The following is a 14,588-nucleotide window of genomic DNA, read 5'->3' on the forward strand; positions in this document are numbered from 1 at the left end:
TAAGAAAGTTATATGGGCCCCGGCTGAATATCAGGCCTGGGCTTTCTTAAAAAAAAGTATTTTTCTCCCTCCCTGGCCCTGATGTGTGGCCCCCAACAACAGCCCCTCCTGGGCGGCACCCCCACAACAACAGCGCCCCCCCCCCCTCTATCCGGGTAGCATCCCTGTCTCCCTGGTCAGAATAGGATAGGACCCTCCTCCGGGGCATACCTGACTTCCATAGTGGTCTAGCAGGGCATCAGGGGCAAGAGCAAACCCCCCTCGCTTCTGCCCTTAGTGGCAGCTTCTTCAAAATGGCTGCTGTGACCTCTCGTGGTAGACTCGCTGTACTGGAAGTACCACAAGAGGTAGTGGCAGCCATTTTGAAAAAGCTTCCACTAGGGGCTGGAGCAAGAGGGGATTTGCTCTCCTCCCCTCCCCCGCTGGAACACCATGGAGGTAAGGTAGGCTGCGAGGGGGGTCCTATCCTGACCGAGGGAGGGGGGGCTATTGTTGGGATGCCTAGAGAGGAGGGCAGAAAGGGAGAAAATACGATATTCAGCCGGGGACCACATAAGATAAACGGGTGAATTTAGGATAGCTTTTGAGCTGTCCTAAATTCACCCACTTAACTTATGCAGGCCTCGGCTGAATATTGCCGGTGCACGCATAAATCCCTGCTTCTCCTCAGTGCCACCCCTGACTAGCCCACCTTTATTGGGGCCGATCAGAGGTGATATTCAGTGGCACTCCCTGCTTATGTGCGGCTGAATATCAGCAGTTGGGCGGCGACAAGCTATTTTAGTGGGCAGGAGAGGCTCCTGTCTGCTTAAATCACTTTGAATATTGGCCCCCAAGTACTTAAATTGAAATCTTTTGTTGCCTGAGTGAAGCTGGTCTGTGTCTTCAAGTTCTTATCTGCTCATTTTATCATTGAAAAGTCCATTTTACATATTCAGGTTCTGTAGTGTGAACAGAGAAATATCTAACCTAGGATGTGTTTTTCCTTTAACTAACTGATATCGTAAGGCAATTCATTGCCATCACTAGATAATGACTCTGATGGAATCAAAGCCCCCAAAACACCCCTTAATATATTAATATACTATTCTGAATATTGAAAGGACTGTTTATTATTAGATAGCCATAGAAATATAACACACACAGGTGCTCATTTTCAAAGCAGATGTATGTCTCAAAATGCCCCCCCCCCCCACCACCACAAAGGTCCATCTGCCCAAAACATCCAAGTTGTAATTTTGGAACAGCAGACTTTGGATGTCCTACACTGCAGTAAGTCTAAATAGCAAGAGGACGTATTTTGGGCAGACTATGGATGGCCCAAACTTAGGGCTTCCAACAGCGATAATCAAAGTGGATGAAACATTTTAATTTAGAACTGCTTCAATCACATCCAGGGTACAAGAAGGTGCTCTGATTGAGCATCTGACCACTGGAGGGATTAAGGCATGACCCCTCATGAATCCCCCAGTTGTTACTGTCCCCTTCCCTCACCCCCCAGAAGTGACATCGGAAAGGGAAACTAGGTTCCCTGATATCATCAGGTATTATGAACATTCTGAACACGGCAGCAAGCAGGTCTGAAGGATAGCATAGTGGTCAGTTCAGTAGACTGTAAACCAGGGGACCTAGGTTCAAATCCTACGTCAACTCTTTTTTTTTTACCTTTAAATTGTGAGCCTTCCAGAAACAGATATACCTACTGTACTTAAATATTAAAGACACCTACAAGCCTGAGGGCTGTTGAGGTGGTCCACATTCAGGCACAGTAGGTCCTTGTCTCTTCAGGATTCCCTATTTAAAATAGGAGTTGCAGTGAATATGAACATGAGTGCCCTGCATTAAAGTCCACTGCACTGACCATTAGGTTGCCCCTCTGCTCTGCAGGGATGTCTGTGTGACCATTTTCATACAAATGCTGCCAGATAGACATCCTTATCCCTCTTTTTTTGGTGTTCATAATTTGAATGCTTTATTTTGGAATATGGCTGTGAGATGGAGGGAAGTTTTGGATGTTATGAGCTGAATGTCCCAATTCTGACTTGGACATTCTTTCAAAAATGCCCCTCACACTAACCTGAAGGTTTAATTTTATCCAGTGGTTTTTAGCAGTGTGGGTGAAAGGGGGGGGGGGGGTGGCTATAGACATCCATGCACCTCTGAATTTATTATTGGTGTAGGAGAAAAAAAGTTCTTGACATCATCATAAAAAAAGGTAAAAATAAATTCTCACTTTAAAGGAAGTTGTACAAAATTGGTGGAAAACAGCCTTTAAGTTTAATTCTTGAATTGCGCTTTGAAAATGCTTTTTTCCACCTGTTTTTCTGTTTTCGGAATCTTGCCAGGTATTTGTGACTTGGATTGGCCACTGTTGGAAACAGGATGCTGGGCTTGATGGATCTTTGGTCTGACTCAGTGTGGCAATACTTCTCCGAGGACAAGCAGGCTGCTTGTTCTCACTGATAGGGGCTGCCGAGGACGTCACCCATCAGTGAGGACAAGCAGGCTGCTTGTTCTCACTGATGGGTGACGTCCTCGGCAGCCCCTCCAATCGGAATCTTCCTAGCAAAGACCTTTGCTAGCTCTCGCGCGCCCGCGCGCACCGCGCATGCGCGGCCGTCTTCCCGCCCGAAACCGGCTCGAGCCGGCCAGTCTTCTTTTGTCCGCACTCGGTACGGCTGTGTTTTTGTCGTGTCGAGCCCCGGAGAGTCGACCTCGCGCGTCCGTTATCTAAATCAACGTGTTTTTTCTTCGGAAAAGTTTCTTTTCGTTCGGAAAGTGCTCCGGAAACCCCCTTGGGTTTCGTTTGCCCCTTCCCGTATTTCCAGTTTTTGCCCCGGTAAGTTTTCTTTCGTTGTCGGGGTAGGCCTCTTTTCGGCCTCGGTCGAGATTTTTCTCCCTTAAAGTTTTGGTGCTCCAAATTCGTCATTTCGGATTTTGACTTCGCCGGCGTGATTTTTCCGCCCATGACATCGAAGCCTTCCAGCGGCTTCAAGAAGTGCACCCAGTGCGCCCGGGTAATCTCGCTCACTGATAGGCACTCTTCGTGTCTTCAGTGTCTGGGGGCCGAGCACCGTCCCCAGAACTGTAGTCTGTGTTCCCTCTTACAAAGGCGGACTCAAGTAGCGAGATTGGCCCAGTGGAACGTTTTGTTCTCGGGCTCTTCGTCGGCATCGGCACCGGGGTCATCGTGTGCATCGACGTCATCAGCGTCCAGACCTTCTTCCTTGGCTGCCAGTGCATCGAGTGCATCGAGGCATCGGCCCTCTGCATCGGCGCCGAGACATCGGATAGCTGCATCGACGTCGGTGGTACCGGGACCTCGTCTCCTGATGTCGTCGGACGGTGGTGCATCGAGTGGAGTGCAGGTGAGGGCTGTCCATTCCCCTGCTGGTGGCGGTGAGCCCTCGGGTGGGTCTCCTCCTACCCTGAGGGCTCCTGCGGTACAGCCCCCCCGAGACCGACCTCCTTTGGCCTCGGCTCCGAGGAAGCGACGGCTGGATTCTACGTCCTCCTCGTCGGTGCCGGGGAGCTCCGGTGACATGCTTCGGAAGAAGTCGAAGAAGCATCGACACCGGTCCCCTCCCCGCGTCGGCACCGAGAGTTCTGGGTCGCCGAGGGAGTCGGCACCCAGCAGGCATCGGCACCGAGAGGACCGCTCACCCTCTGTTCAGGAGGTGTCGATGCGCTCCACTCTGGACAGCCCGGAACAGCCTCCACGCCCGGAACAGGTTCTGACGTCGACGCCTGCATCGACCTCCATACCTTTCTCTGCAGCCGCTCTGAACGAGAGCCTCCGGGCCGTTCTCCCAGAGATTCTGGGAGAGCTGTTGCGCCCTACCCCTCCGGTACCGGCGGTGCTTGCGCCTCCGGTACCGTTGAGCGTGGCGCCGGCTGGCCCATCGCCCGGGGTGAGGTCCCCGACGTCGGTACCGCGTGCGGTGCCGACTGCGGCTACCTCCCAGGAGGGCTCCCCGACTACGTCGGCGGAGGGAGCTTCGCCGATGCGGGCGAGGGAGTCTACCTCTCGACGCCCCCATCGTGGACGTGGCTCCACGGAGTCGAGCCGGGCACGGTTGCAGACGCAGGTCCGTGAACTTGTGTCTGACACCGAGGGTGAGGCCTCGTGGGAGGAAGAAGAAGACCCCAGATATTTCTCTGACGAGGAGTCTGAGGGTCTACCTTCTGATCCCACTCCCTCTCCTGAAAGACAGCTTTCTCCTCCCGAGAGTCTGTCTTTTGCTTCCTTTGTCCGGGAGATGTCTACGGCCATCCCCTTCCCGGTGGTTGTGGAGGACGAACCCAGGGCTGAAATGTTTGAGCTCCTGGATTATCCTTCTCCACCTAAGGAAGCGTCCACTGTTCCCCTGCACCATGTCCTCAAAAAGACATTGCTGGCGAACTGGACCAAGCCTTTAACTAATCCCCACATCCCCAAGAAGATCGAGTCCCAGTACCGGATCCATGGGGACCCAGAGCTGATGCGCACCCAGTTGCCTCACGACTCTGGAGTTGTGGATCTGGCCCTAAAGAAGGCTAAGAGTTCTAGGGAGCATGCTTCGGCGCCCCCGGGCAAAGACTCTAGAACCTTAGACTCCTTTGGGAGGAAGGCCTACCATTCCTCTATGCTCGTGGCCAAAATTCAGTCTTACCAGCTCTACACGAGCATACACATGCGGAATAATGTGCGACAGTTGGCGGGCTTGGTTGATGCTCTTCCCCCTGAGCAAGCCAAGCCTTTTCAGGAGGTGGTCAGGCAGCTGAAGGCGTGCAGAAAATTCCTGGCCAGAGGAGTTTATGACACTTTTGATGTTGCGTCCAGGGCCGCTGCTCAAGGTGTGGTGATGCGCAGGCTCTCATGGCTGCGTGCCGCCGACCTGGAGAATAGACTCCAGCAGCGGATTGCGGACTCGCCTTGCCGTGCGGACAACATTTTTGGAGAAAAAGTCGAGCAGGTGGTAGAGTCTCTCCACCAGCGGGACACCGCATTCGACAAGTTCTCCCGCCGGCAGCCTTCAGCTTCTACCTCTACAGGTAGACGATTTTTCGGGGGAAGGAAGACTGTTCCCTATACTTCTGGTAAGCGTAGGTACAATCCTCCTTCTCGACAGCCTGCGGCCCAGGCTAAGCCCCAGCGCGCTCGCTCTCGTCAGCAGCGTGCGCCTCAGCAAGGCCCCGCGGCTCCCCAGCAAAAGCAAGGGGCGAGCTTTTGACTGGCTCCAGCAGAGCATAGCCGACATCCAAGTATCAGTGTCGGGCGACCTGCCAGTCGGAGGGAGGTTGGAAGCTTTTCACCAAAGGTGGCCTCTCATAACCTCCGATCAGTGGGTTCTGCAAATAGTCCGGCAAGGATACACCCTCAATTTGGCCTCCAAACCTCCAAATTGTCCACCGGGAGCTCAATCTTACAGCTTCCAGCACAAGCAGGTACTTGCAGAGGAACTCTCCGCCCTTCTCAGCGCCAATGCGGTCGAGCCCGTGCCATCCGGGCAAGAAGGGCTGGGATTCTATTCCAGGTACTTCCTTGTGGAAAAGAAAACAGGGGGGATGCGTCCCATCCTAGACCTAAGGGCCCTGAACAAATATCTCGTAAAAGAAAAGTTCAGGATGCTTTCCCTGGGCACCCTTCTCCCCATGATTCAGCAAAACGATTGGCTATGCTCTCTGGACTTAAAGGATGCCTACACACACATCCCGATACTGCCAGCTCACAGACAGTATCTGCGATTTCAGTTGGGCACACGCCACTTCCAGTACTGTGTGCTACCCTTTGGGCTCGCCTCTGCGCCCAGGGTGTTCACAAAGTGCCTAGCTGTAGTAGCAGCGGCACTTCGCAGGCTGGGGGTGCATGTGTTCCCATATCTCGACGATTGGCTGGTGAAGAACACATCCGAGGCAGGAGCCCTGCAGTCCATGCAGATGACTATTCGCCTCCTGGAGCTACTGGGGTTTGTGATAAATTACCCAAAGTCCCATCTTCTCCCAGTACAGAAACTCGAATTCATAGGAGCTCTGCTGGATTCTCGGACGGCCCGCGCCTATCTCCCAGAGACGAGAGCCAACAACTTGTTGTCCCTCGTCTCGCGGGTGCGAGCGTCCCAGCAGATCACAGCTCGGCAGATGTTGAGATTGCTGGGCCACATGGCCTCCACAGTCCATGTGACTCCCATGGCCCGTCTTCACATGAGATCTGCTCAATGGACCCTAGCCTCCCAGTGGTTTCAGGCTGCTGGGGGTCTAGAAGACGTGATCCACCTGTCCACGAGTTTTCTCGAATCCCTGTATTGGTGGACAATCTGGTCCAATTTGACTCTGGGACGTCCTTTCCAAATTCCTCAGCCACAAAAAGTGCTGACAACGGATGCGTCTCTCCTGGGATGGGGAGCTCATGTCGATGGGCTTCACACCCAAGGAAGCTGGTCCCTCCAGGAACGCGGTCTGCAGATCAATCTCCTGGAGTTGCGAGCGATCTGGAACGCTCTGAAGGCTTTCAGAGATCGGCTGTCCCATCAAATTATCCAAATTCAGACAGACAACCAGGTTGCCATGTACTATGTCAACAAGCAGGGGGGCACCGGATCTCGCCCCCTGTGTCAGGAAGCCGTCAGCATGTGGCTCTGGGCTCGCCGTCTCGGCATGGTGCTCCAAGCCACATATCTGGCAGGCGTAACCAACAGTCTGGCCGACAGATTGAGCAGGATTATGCAACCTCACGAGTGGTCGCTCAACTCCAGTGTGGTGCGCCAGATCTTCCAAGCGTGGGGCACCCCCTTGGTGGATCTCTTCGCATCTCGAGTGAACCACAAAGTCCCTCAGTTCTGTTCCAGGCTTCAGGCCCCCGGCAGACTGGCATCGGATGCCTTCCTCCTGGATTGGGGGGAAGGCCTGCTGTATGCTTATCCTCCCATTCCTCTGGTGGGGAAGACTTTGTTGAAACTCAAACAAGACCGAGGCACCATGATTCTGATTGCTCCTTTTTGGCCGCGTCAGATCTGGTTCCCTCTTCTTCTGGAGTTATCCTCCGAAGAACCGTGGAGATTGGAGTGTTTTCCGACCCTCATCACGCAGAACGAAGGGGCTCTTCTGCATCCCAGCCTCCGGTCCCTGGCTCTCACGGCCTGGATGTTGAGAGCGTAGACTTTGCCTCTTTGGGTCTGTCAGAGGGTGTCTCCCGCGTCTTGCTTGCTTCCAGGAAAGATTCCACCAAGAGGAGTTACTTCTTTCTGTGGAGGAGGTTTGCCGTCTGGTGTGACAGCAAGGCCCTAGCTCCTCGCTCTTGTCCTACACAGACCCTGCTTGAATACCTTCTGCACTTGTCTGAGTCTGGTCTCAAGACCAACTCTGTAAGAGTTCACCTTAGCGCAATCAGTGCATACCATTACCATGTGGAAGGTAAGCCGATCTCGGGACAGCCTTTAGTTGTTCGCTTCATGAGAGGTTTGCTTTTGTCAAAGCCCCCTGTCAAGCCTCCTACAGTGTCATGGGATCTCAATGTCGTTCTCACCCAGCTGATGAAACCTCCTTTTGAGCCACTGAACTCCTGCCATCTGAAGTACTTGACCTGGAAGGTCATTTTCTTGGTGGCAGTTACTTCAGCTCGTAGAGTCAGTGAGCTTCAGGCCCTGGTAGCCCAGGCCCCTTACACCAAATTTCATCATAACAGAGTAGTCCTCCGCACTCACCCTAAGTTCTTGCCAAAGGTCGTGTCGGAGTTCCATCTGAACCAGTCAATTGTCTTGCCAACATTCTTTCCCCGTCCTCATTCCTGCCCTGCTGAACGTCAGCTGCACACATTGGACTGCAAGAGAGCATTGGCCTTCTATCTGGAGCGGACACAGCCCCACAGACAGTCCGCCCAATTGTTTGTTTCTTTTGATCCCAATAGGAGGGGAGTGGCTGTAGGGAAACGCACCATATCCAATTGGCTAGCAGATTGCATTTCCTTCACTTACGCCCAGGCGGGGCTGGCTCTTGAGGGTCATGTCACGGCTCATAATGTTAGAGCCATGGCTGCATCGGTAGCCCACTTGAAGTCAGCCTCTATTGAAGAAATTTGCAAAGCTGCGACGTGGTCATCTGTCCACACATTCACATCTCATTACTGCCTGCAGCAGGATACCCGACGCGACAGTCGGTTCGGGCGGTCAGTTCTTCAGAACCTGTTTGGGCTTTAGGATCCAACTCCACCCCCCGAGGGCCCTGTTTGTTCTGTTCCAGGCTGCACTCTCAGTTAGTTGGTAAATTTTTTAGGTCAATCTCAGTTATGTCCTCGCTGTTGCGAGGCCCAATTGACCATGGTTGTTGTTTTGAGTGAGCCTGGGGGCTAGGGATACCCCATCAGTGAGAACAAGCAGCCTGCTTGTCCTCGGAGAAAGCGAATGCTACATACCTGTAGAAGGTATTCTCCAAGGACAGCAGGCTGATTGTTCTCACAAACCCGCCCGCCTCCCCTTTGGAGTTGTGTCTTCCCTTGAACTGTATTGCTACATACTGGACTGGCCGGCTCGAGCCGGTTTCGGGCGGGAAGACGGCCGCGCATGCGCGCGAGAGCTAGCAAAGGTCTTTGCTAGGAAGATTCCGATTGGAGGGGCTGCCGAGGACGTCACCCATCAGTGAGATCAAGCAGCCTGCTTGTCCTCACTGATGGGTGACGTCCTCGGCAGCCCCTATCAGTGAGAACAATCAGCCTGCTGTCCTCGGAGAATACCTTCTACAGGTATGTAGCATTCGCTTTATGTACTTAAAGTCTACCTAAAGGTAGTTTTAAAAATACAGATAAGAGAAATGGGGGACAAGGATGAAACAGAAGGATCAGAGTCAGAGAAAGATGCAGGGGAGGAAGAGAGGAAGGCGGGGGAGTAAAGAAAAAATAGAAATGGAATCCTGAAAAAGGAATTAAGAGAAAACAAGAGGAAGTGGTAGAGCGAGACCAGGGCCAACCCAGTTGGAAAAATAAAATGATCAAAGGTACAAAATATTTATTTCAAATTTTAGAAAATGAAAAATGTCAGTTTTGTAAAGGGTATTACTTGTGCTTTACTCAGTACAGGAAGAAATGCATTTGGTATTCCTTGATTCACAGAGTTTGGTTTCTTGGATTTGCCATTTCATATTTTGTCTGCAGATTTGTGGTTTTCTGTTCTTTATTAGGGGATGGCCAGCCTGTGTTTTTGCTTGTGTAACAGAGGTGAGGGTTAATACACAGATTCTATTTAGGAATCTCTAGTAGTCTGACCTTTCCCAACAGTAGATATATTGGTGTTCTATAAGAATTACCATACTGGGTCAGACTAAAGGACCATTAAGTCCAGCATCCTGCTTCTAACTGTGGCCAATCCAGGTCACAAGCACCCAAAAAGTACCTTCCCCAGGGATAAGCAGTGGCTTTCCCCAGGTCTAGTTTAATAACAGTTTATGGACTTTTCCTCCAGGAATGTGTCCAAACTTTTTTTGATTCCAGGCTGATTTTTCATAGGTAGGTATAGGTAGGGCTGGTGCAGTTTGAGTTACTGGAGTTGGTTCTGGATTGTATGATAAGCTCTGAAAGCCAATTCTGCAGGATGTTATATTACTCACTAACTTCCTTATTTAGGCTATCTGGAGGAGTTTAACTGGCTCTCTAGTGATATGGGTATCAATAGTCTTGCCTTCTCCATTTTCAAACATAAATGAGTCCAGAAGTAGTGCTTAGAGAGGACTACAAGAGAGAAAGAACTTCAAGTATTTGATGGTAAATTTAAATTTAGGGGAAGGTAAACAGAGTTAAATAGGTAACTTCAATGTCTTATTTTTGTTACTCTGCTTACTTAGCAAAGGCAGTCCAGAGAATAGTTTTTCAGCATTTAACGTCTCTGTTACAATTCCATAGACTAGCATTTGAAGAAATGGAAGATGAGCAATAGAGAGCCTCAGGGGTTGGTACTTGGGCCGATTTTGTTTAATATGTTTGTGAGAGACATTGCCGAAGGGTTAGAAGGAAAAGTTTGCCTTTTTGCGGATGACAAGAAGATAGCCAATAGAGTGGATACCCTTGAGGGAGTAGAAACCATGAGAAAAGATCTCCAAAAATTAGAAGAATGGTTAATGGTTTTATAAGTATTGGATATAATTTGTGGAAACTATATATGTGAGGTTTAAGGATAAAATTCTTTAGGAAAGTGATGAGATGATTCATTTTGATGTATGTTTATATTTAGGTTTCCTTTAGAGAAAGCATAGCGAAACTCGGCCAGAGTCAAGGGGGCGAGACTTGGTGCATGAGTGGCGGGGGTTTGTTTACTGAGTCACTGGATATGTTAACACCAACAGGGGAAGGTGGAATCAGCAGTAGCAACAGTATGGTGACTATTCAGTAGGTGGTCACCATATGTTAGTATGGTTATAATGTATAATTAAGGTTATCTCTCATAGGAAATGGAGCACAACACTTAGGTGGGATAAATCAATCTTTGTATCATATATAATGTTTGAGAGCTGTACATATCTTGTTTTTTTAATTAGAGATTTAGCATGAACTACAACCTGTGATTTAGTAATATTGCAATAACATTATATAGGTGCCATATAGGTGCCACTCTTTAATATAAAGGTACAAGCAATTGGTTAAGGTAGTTTTATATACATGATTATCCATTATATCCAGATATTGCATTGTACTTAAAGTTATTAGAACAAGTTAATTGCCTTCTTCTATTACTACGGGGAGTAGAATAGCACGTGCAATATCTTTACAGTAACTGTGCAGCAAGAGACATCCGAGTATGTACATACTATTGTTTGATAAACAGGAACGCCTGGATGTGCTATGATGGTTCCTCTGATTCTACGAAATGTTCCTCTGGGGATGTAATGGTACAAATTTGTTAGAACTGAGCATATTTGTATATCACTTATTTTTGAATTAAGAATAAAAATACTGAGCCACAGCAGTAGTATATAAGTTAATATGTAATTCCAAGTGGTGCAGAGTGATGCAGTTAGGGCGCAGAAATCCAAAAAGAGATGTACTGGATAGGAGGGGAGAGATTGGTAAGTTAGCTCAGGAGAGGGACCTTGGGGTGATGGTGACTCAAGGTGAGGAAACAATATAACAAGGTGGTAGCTGCGGCCAGAAGGATGCTAGACTGCATAGAGAGGGGTATAACCTGCAGAAGAAAGGAGGTGTTGATGCCCCTGTACAAGTCATTGGTGAGGCTCTACTTGGAGTATTGTTGTGTTCAGTTTTGGAGGCCATATCTTGCTAAGGATGTAAAAAGACTTGAAGCGGTTCAAAGAAAAGTGACGTAAATTGTATAGGGTTTGCATAGCAAGACGTACAAGGAGAGACTTGCTGACCTGAACATGTACCCTGGGGGAAAGTAGAAACAGGGGTGCTATGATACAGGCGTTCAAATATTTGAAAGGTATTAATCCACAAACAAACCTTTTCCAAAGGCAGGAAGGTGGTAGAACTAGAGGACATGAATTGAGGTTGAAGGGGGGCCAACTCAGGAATAATGTCAGGAAGTATTTTTTCACTGAGAGGGTGGTAGATACCTGAAATGCCCTTCCGCGGGAGGTAATGGAGGTGAAAACAGTAATAGAATTCAAAAATGATTGGGATTAACACTAAAGAATCCTGTTTAGGAGTAGATCCAAAGATATTTAACAAAAATTATGTGACACCACCTGTAAATGGACTTCTACAGTATATACACTGATCGTGGCTGGACAGATTCAGCTTCAGAAGTTGGAGAACAAGGCTACTGCTGGGCAGACTTCTTTGGTCTGTGCCCTGATTGTGGCAAAATAGATTTGGATGGGTGGGAGTGGAGCTTTTCAGGGGCTTCAATGACAACTTCTGAAGTTTTAGAACAAGGACTGTGCTGATCAGACTTCTGCAGTCTATGCCCTTCTTCCCAGCCCTGTCTCCCTCCACTTCCTACGCTTACCTTTCTAGTTCTTTCATTTCTGCCTGTGCCTCTCATTCCTTTTGCCAGCCTCCTATTCTTGTTTTTCAGTCATTTTCTGGTTCCCCGTTTCCATCCTCTGTAGCTCATATTCTACCCAACCTCATCTACCTCGACCTCTCATTCTATCATTAGCCCGAGTTCCTTTCCTGCCACCACCCTCTCTCAATTTCTTCAAAGACTTGTCCCCCTTCCCTTGTCTTCCACCCTCTTTATAACCCTCTGTCTCTTTTTTCCCAGCATCCATTGCCCCACCTCTCCCCCATATCCCCTTCCTCACCTCTGCCCACCTAAGTCCTCCAACATTTGTTTTCCTTTACTTTTCCTTGCCTCCAGTATCCATTCTTCTGCTCCTCCATCTCCACTACCTTCCTCTGCATATGTCTTTGCTTTGCCCTATCCCCACAGTTCTTGCCCTTGTCTTTCTTTTCACACTGCCAAATGTAAGCATCTCCCCCTTCTCCCAGGCCCAGTCCCTGTGCCAGCCTCCTCCTTACAGCCCTAGCATCAAACCCTCTCCCACTCTGTCTCTCACTCCCCCTTCCCTCTCCCCCCCCCATACCAGTACCTTCCCTTTCAGATCTTTCCGCTTGTCCAGCTTTTCCCTTTACTCTTCCCTTCCTTTCACACCCATCTCTCTTCCTGCCCTCTTGACCTCTTCCCCCAGGGCCAACATCTCTCCTTTTCTCTTCCCTTCCTGTTGCTCCTTCTTCCTGTACCCCTCCACCTAGGTCTGGCATCTCTCTCTCTCCTTATCCTTTCCCATAGGTCCTGGCATCCCTTCCTCTCCCGCCTCCCAGTGAGTGGTCTTTTAAATTTGCTTTTGTGGGCCATACATTTTTGGAAGTAACTGTATGTGCCCCCAAAACTCCCCCAGCAGTAGCCACCTTACTCTTCCCTCACTCTCCCCTCCTTTACACCTCTCATTATTTGACAGCTCTCACTCCCCTCCCCCACTGTCTCCTGTAGTCTAGCATCACTTATCCCCTCCAGCCCTTTTTGTGTCTGACAGCAGAAGCACTGAAAACAGCATGCTTCTGGCCAGCTGGTTCATGGCCTTCCTTCTTGTTGCCTCCTGTCCCGCTGGAAACAGGACGTTGTGTCTAGGGTTACCATATTTGCGGAGACAAAAAAAAATGCCACCACTGCTGCACAGTCACCTTGATCCAAGGAGGTTAAATTGAGAACAGGAGACGGCATGACATCAAAAAGTTGAAGCTGGCTCAGCCCCACATCCCCTGCGCAGCCATCCCTGTACATACAAAACAAAGCAAACAAACCTATTAGCCGTTGCATCCATATTGTCATTCTTTATTGTTGGTAGCGTTTTTATTTGACCTTGCTTTTATTTTCAAACATGCTGGCTTGTGCAGTATATGGATGTACACAGAGGAAGTATAGGTTTCATCGGTTAGAGTAGTAATTAGTTTTAAATCGTAATCATTTTGTCATTTGGAGGGGCTGGTTATAGGGACTCCCTGTATTCGTGCAGAGATGTATTCACCTAGTAAAGGGCCACCAAAACAGACATGTTATGAGAATCAGGTGTTCAACAATCAGAGTTACTATTTATAATTACAGAAGGCTTTTTACATTTTTTTATTAACATTAATTAGGTTAAAACCTGGGAGCATTTAACATCTTCTTTTTCCCTGTGCATATATCAAAAGTAAAAGATGGTGTGTGGGAACCTGCTCCTTTTGTTTTGTGGAATATTGTGGTATATTCTAAAAATGCACTTGCTTTTTTTTTTATTACTACTATTTCAAAGACAGGTATTTAATAATGAGGGAAAAGCTTCCTTCATGCAGAAGTTCTATCCAGAGTCAGTCTAAATGTGCCAAGTTGGCCAACATTGTCCAATTCTGTTGTATATATTTATTTCTTCTTCAAGTCTGTGTGGTTATAAAAGGTATTTTTTAAAAATTGTTGTCTCCTGGCTACGTGTTGTGTATATATATGAGTGTGATTTTATTATGAAGGCAAACAATATACCACCAAAATACAGTAGCCAGCAGCACTATTAGCCACCAAGTTCATACAAAGTTAATTTGTTCAGTGGAAAATAAATCTGTTGGCTGCCTGCTATGTGAATATTCCATCACTGTTTCATTATTGATACCAAGTATTGCATATTATGGGCATTTGCTTTAAACTTTGTTTTAATTTGTTTTTCCAGACCTTAACTGCCCATGTTATTGCTTGTTAAACTCAAAGGCGAAAGCTAAGGGTGGTTAAACAATTTGGAATAAACTGTGTTGTGCAGTAGAAGTTGTTGTTTACTTTTGCAATGTGTGTATGGATGATTGTTCTGGTGTGTGTGTGTGATAATGTTTGAATAACTGTCTATACTTATGATTTCTGAACATGCAGCATTATTAAAGCACAGACTTTTAAATGCCCAACTGGGTATGTATGGTAATCTCATCTTTGTTAAATGTATCATGACACATCTGTTGACTTGCTCCCATGATGTTACTGAATTCTATTATTCTGTCTCAATGTGTTTTCAAATGTAAGCCATATTAAACCCAAGTTTGCTTGGGATAGTGTGGGATATATATGTAAATTTAAAAAAAAAAATACTTTATGCTCCACCTTTTAAGTCACTTCCTATCCAACTGGATGGCGATGGCACAA

At 48.2% G+C, this 14,588-nt stretch overlaps 1 protein-coding gene across 2 annotated transcripts in view; it reads left to right on the forward strand.

Annotated features, from left to right (window-relative positions):
- Nucleotides 1–14,588, forward strand: part of BCAS3 (BCAS3 microtubule associated cell migration factor) — a 1,139,946-nt gene that overhangs the window by 129,957 nt on the left and 995,401 nt on the right. The gene's annotated exons all lie outside the window — the stretch shown is intronic.

Source organism: Microcaecilia unicolor, chromosome 13, assembly GCF_901765095.1.
Source record: "Microcaecilia unicolor chromosome 13, aMicUni1.1, whole genome shotgun sequence".
Taxonomy (NCBI): domain Eukaryota; kingdom Metazoa; phylum Chordata; class Amphibia; order Gymnophiona; family Siphonopidae; genus Microcaecilia; species Microcaecilia unicolor.